Source organism: Diabrotica virgifera, chromosome 9, assembly GCF_917563875.1.
Source record: "Diabrotica virgifera virgifera chromosome 9, PGI_DIABVI_V3a".
In the NCBI taxonomy this organism is placed as follows: Eukaryota; Metazoa; Arthropoda; class Insecta; order Coleoptera; family Chrysomelidae; genus Diabrotica; species Diabrotica virgifera.
Window position 1 is genome coordinate 56160363 of NC_065451.1, and position 6000 is coordinate 56166362.

The following is a 6000-nucleotide window of genomic DNA, read 5'->3' on the forward strand; positions in this document are numbered from 1 at the left end:
TAGTCGGAGAGATAGAAGCGGAATTTGTGCGTGATAAGTAATATGGAAAAACTATACGGGGATATGTTGAACTAGTTGTGTACATGACTTTCCCCAACGGCCGGAAACCAGAGTGGCGGACGAGGGTAGTTATAAGGGGTCACAGTCGCGGTTTTTATTATTTTTTTTGTGACGCTCATGATCGAGATACAGCATCAAAATTTGGGAATAAGTAGGACATGACGTAACTAAGTAAAACCTCTAGGGGCGGAACGCTGCGTGGTCGACAAAGGAGTGGAGGTAGGGGTGAATATAAAAAATATAAAGGGTTTTTGTGACGTTCGTGATTGAGAAAATGCACCAAAATTTGGGAATAAGTAGACCATGACATAACTAAGTAAAATCCCCAGAGCCGGAAACCAGAGTGGGGGACGAGGGTAGTTATAAGGGGTCAAATTCTCGGTTTTTATTATTTTTTTTGTGACGCTCATGATCGAGATAGTGCATCAAAATTTGGGAATAAGTAGGTTATGACGTAAGTGCATCAAAATTTGGGAATAAGTAGGTTATGACGTAACTAAGTAAAATCTCCAGGGGTGGAACGCTACGCGGCCAACAAAGGGGCGGGGCAGCACAACATTTGCCCCCAGACAACGTTCCGCCCCTGGAGATTTTACTTAGTAATGTCATGGTTTATTTATTCCCAAATTTTGGTGCACTATCTCGATCATGAACGACAAAAAAACCCCTTATATTTTTATACTTATCCCTGCCTAACACCCCTTTTTACCCCAAGCATCGTTCCGCCCCTGGAGATTTTACTTAGTTACGTCATGACCTACTTACTCCAAAATGTTGGTGCACTATCTCGATGATGAGCGTCACGAAAAAAATAATAAAAACCACGATTTTGACCCCTTATAACTACCTTCGTCCTCCACTTTGGTTTTTGGCTCTGAGGATTTTGCTTAGCTATGTCACGGTCTACTTATTCCCAAATTTTGGTGCACTATCTCAATCAAGAACGTTGCAAAAACCCCTTATATTTTTTTATATTCGTCCCTACCCCACCCCTTTGTACGCCACGCAGAGTTACGCCCCTAGAGATTTTACTTAGTTACGTCATGACCTACTTATTCCCAAATTTTGAGCGTCACATGAGCCAAATGAGCGTCACAAAAAAAATAATAAAAACCGCGATTTTGACCCCTTATAACTACCTTCGTCCCCCACTCTGGTTTCCGGCCGTTGGGGAAAGTCATCTATACAACTAATTCAACATATCCCCGTATAGTTTTTCCATATTACTTATCACGCACAAAATCCGCTCCCAGCTCTTAGACTATTGTGAAGAGTTGTTTAGAATTAAAAACTATGTTTTAATGTGCAATTGTATCCTTTTAATTTAAATAGGTATTGTAAATTATTAAGCTACTTTACTCTTGAGCGAAATTCATATTTTTTGACATACCTCGTATAAAATTGATAAAATTTGATATATTTTATGATGGTTGCATCTTAAGTTTTAGACCATGCAGAGCTTTTTTTGAAGAATACATTTTCTTCATAAAATAAATAATAAAAGAGTTGTCACAAATGAAAACGATGTTGGGTATTCGTAATTTGAGAAAAATTTAAAACAATTTTTTTTAAGTAGAAGCCTTCCATAATAACAATTTTCAATATTGTGAAAAATAAAGTACTTTACTCTTAACATTTATTTGTGTCAGCCGAAACATAGACTTGCATCTCAGGATAGCAATAATTGAGGGCCCTGATCACATGTGTTTATAGCCGATGTCAGCCGAAGCCACGCGATAATTTGAACCAGGAAATTTCTATTTGCAATTTTACGTACAGTTTATTACGTTGAATTCGTTTTTCAGCAGTGTCTCCATTGTAGAATTATTTACCTATCCAAAATTGCTAAACGACCCTAAATTACTGTACCGATATGCCAGATACTTGGGGAATTATGACGTCACAATCTTCGAATTTGAGGTCGGTTATCTAGCTGGAAGAGGGTTAGAGATATCGAAATGCCGTTTTCAGGTTTGGATTCAGGAGAAAAATCTACATGGGTATCCATCGGTAGATCGGCTCCAATTATTGCATGGCTGGCAGCTCACAAACGAACGGACATACTTGGCATATTTATAAACGAAAATACAATTTTCGTTGAAAATATAAGTAAACACTATTACGAATAGCCGTTATCGAAGATCCTAGGTCTTTAGACGTTATTTATTTTCTCACAAATATGATGTATCGGGTATCCCAATAAGAATGGCTCTCGGCCATATCTCAGGAACCGTTTATAGTACAGCTTTGAGAAAAAAATTATAACAAAAGTTGCCTCGAGAAAAGCCTGGAAATTATTTTCATAATTGTAGGTCCACCGCTAGAGGGCGTAATTGAATGTCAGAAATTAAAAAAACCAAATATTACAAAATTTGCCCAATAAAAGAGCACTGGAAATCCGATCATCGTATTCTTCATAAAATTCTGCTTATATTTAATTGCACAAGTTTAAGTCTACCTTTGCAAATAAGAGGTGGGGGTGAGTGGAAACCTTGTTATGAAAAAATCGCTGTAAGTCCGATTCTGCTAAATCGAATTTTGCAAAATTGGACTTGTTGAAAACAGCTCCTTTTCGTTAATGTAACTGTTATAATTTAGAAACAGCCTAATAAGTAAAATGCCAGCTAGGGGGCGTTATTTAATTTTTTTCAGGAATCTAGTTTTCTTTGGAAAATATTAAATACAAGTATGCATTTTTAATCCTATATTACAAAATTAGAACAAATTAGCAACAGAACAGCGAAAACCGCATGTCGATAACTTTTTTCTATCTCTAGATATCTAGGGATGGCAGTTTTTGACAAAACACCGGTTTTCGGTTATACCGGTTTTTTGCTTACGGTTTAACCTGGCGGTTATAACCGGCCAAAAAACCGGTTTTTGGAAAAACCGGTTTTCGGTTTTTTTAATCCAATAGGTTACAAAGTTACATTTACAATACACTTTAGTTTGCGATAGTCCATTCGACTCGAAGTCCATTCGACTCGATATCACTATGATCAAAATTAGTACTATCGAAAGAACATGTATTACTTTTAACACGTTTGTATGTTTGTAGAATAGGTACATTTTAACTCATTTAATACTTCCTGTATGAGTGTATCGTTTTGAAAACGTAGCGAAATTCTTGGAGATTCGTATTCGTAATCAGTAATTCGATATTCATAGTAAGAGCATTATTTTTGGTAATCAGAAAAAGTCATTCACCCACTTTCAATGTCAAGAGTTAAGCGTGAAAAATAGATGATGTTTGCGTCTAATTCAACCAGATCACTTCTTCTGTAAATATTATGATTACAAATACCTTTTCCAGGAAATATTATAATAAAACTTAATAATTGTTTCTGGCTGATGTGAGATTGCACTTTCAATTTGCTTCTGTATTTTATAACATAAAATATAATTTGAATTATGGTTTTGTTTGGAATAATTACTTGAGAATAATAATTATGATTGGGATCCAAAATAATACCTAACCTAATCCTAAACACCGTAAATACCTAATAACCGGTTTTACTTTAAAAAGAAAAAAACTGGTTATAACCGGGACAAAAAAACAACCGGTAAAACCGGTTATTGCGACGTAAAAAAACCGGTTTTAGGTTTAAACCAGTAGGTTTTTCCCATCCCTAGAGATATCTTAAGAAACGTGTAAATTTTAAACATAACTGTTACTAACAATAAAACACTGAAAACGTTTATTTTCTATACTTCCACAAAATTTATTATAACTATGTGACTACATCTGTTTCAGCGGAGTGCCTTTCTCAAATGATTTCGTTTACTATGTGTTTGCCTTTTTAAAGTCTTTAACTGAAGAGGTTGAGGAGTGGGGGGTTGTTTGTCTCGAGTAGGTCATTCGGAATTATATCTGTATTTTTCAATTTATTAATTTCCATAGATTCTAATAAAGATAGCTTAAGGCCTTTATTTTGAATATGCAGAATTTGAAACTCTTCGTTAAAATAATGATTATGATCTAGAAGATGAAGTCGTATGTAGAAGTGTCTGTTTTTCTATTGTTGAAAGCCATTTTGTGTTCTGCTATCCGTTTGTCAAAGGTTAACATAATAGCCAGGGAGGTAGTGTCAAATTTTACCGGAGCATTTTAGCATGGCTGGTTTCTTATTATTTAGATAGGTGCTCCAAAGCTTATTAACAAATGATGTGTCAGCTGGCTCAAAACCGGGGATATTAGTCAAGAAAAGGTAAAACATGAAAGTTGATGGACCAACGCTACAGCTTAAATGTCAAATATTTATATACGTTACTCAGAACATTTAATGGACTTGCTTACTTGGCGCCTACCTTTCACTCAAGAGATCGGGGTTCAAATCCTGGCGCGGAAAATTCTTTTTGTTTTTTAAATTGACATTTTATTTTGAAAGATATTTATTTTTATAATACCACGTTTTTATTATTTATACGAGACAATATAAAAAAATCAGTATGTCTTTTATAGAATTATGCATAGAACTTATGAAATAGCATAATATATACATCTGATCATAAATATTATGATTCACCTTAATAAGCAAAATTACTGTACATGAACCCCTGAAGCTTCCTGAGTTAGTACGACCAATCTAAGTGAAAAAGGGGGTTGGCCTCCCCACCCCACCCCCCTCCTGACATTTTTTTATCTTTTTAGACAAACTGTTTTTTGCATATTTTTATGTGATGTAAAACCAAAAAATACATACAACCCTAATTTTTCACTTTTCTATCACCAACCCCCATTTTTAATAGCAATCTAATTATTTCCCTGTTCTCTATAATATATTATAAAAATGAATTTTTGTCTGTATGTCCCTTATAGAATCGTAAACTATGCATTTAATCATATAATGACCTCAAGCAAAGTTTTTGTACTTACATGAACCCAGGAAGGAGTTAATACGACCAACCTAAGTAATCATTATTTTGTGATGTCTGCGTAAATAAATTATTTACGCAGAAACCACAAAACAATAAGTATGTATTGTTTATTAGAAAAAAGTAGACGCAATATTTTTGAGTATTTTTTGGCTTTCTGGTAATTTTTAGGTATTTAACTTTTAAACATTATTTGGTTCTAAGGCGGTACGAAGTTTGCCTGGTCAGCTAGGTAATACTAAAAAAATATTCTTGGACTAGTTTGGCAAAGACTAAAAAGTATAAATCATTAATTTATGAATTTTAGATTGTAAGAAAAAAGCGTCCACGTGGAACAAGTGGAAGAAGGTCTGAAAACACTTGAGATTACCAATTGGAGGAACAAAGCAAGGAACAGAACAGAATGGCGGAAAATCTTAGAACAAGCCAGGAGCCAAAAAGGGTTGTCGAGCTACTGATGATGATGATGAAGAAAAAATGATACGGGATTTCCGTATTTTTCTGTCACGTTCACTTGGCCAGCTAACATTTTTTGCCATGTACCTACATAATGCAGCTGACGATTTTTTCTTCATCATCATCATCAGTAGCTCGACAACCCTTTTTGGCTCCTGGCTTGTTCTAAGATTTTCCGCCATTCTGTTCTGTTCCTTGCTTTGTTCCTCCAATTGGTAATCTCAAGTGTTTTCAGACCTTCTTCCACTAGTTCCATGTGGACGCTTTTTTCTTACAATCTAAAATTCATAAATTAATGATTTATACTTTTTAGTCTTTGCCAAACTAGTCCAAGAATATTTTTTTAGTATTACCTAGCTGACCAGGCAAACTTCGTACCGCCTTAGAACCAAATAATGTTTAAAAGTTAAATACCTAAAAATTACCAGAAAACCAAAAAATACTCAAAAATATTGCGTCTACTTTTTTCTAATAAACAATACATACTTATTGTTTTGTGGTGTCTGCATAAATAATTTATTTACGCAGACATCACAAAATAATGATTACTTAGGTTGGTCGTATTAACTCCTTCCTGGGTTCATGTAAGTACAAAAACTTTGCTTGAGG

The 6000-nt window shown here is 34.7% G+C and overlaps 1 protein-coding gene across 1 annotated transcript in view; it reads left to right on the top strand.

The window, feature by feature from the left end:
• Positions 1 to 6000, top strand: part of LOC126890957 (dynein axonemal heavy chain 1) — a 148409-nt gene that overhangs the window by 39395 nt on the left and 103014 nt on the right. The gene's annotated exons all lie outside the window — the stretch shown is intronic.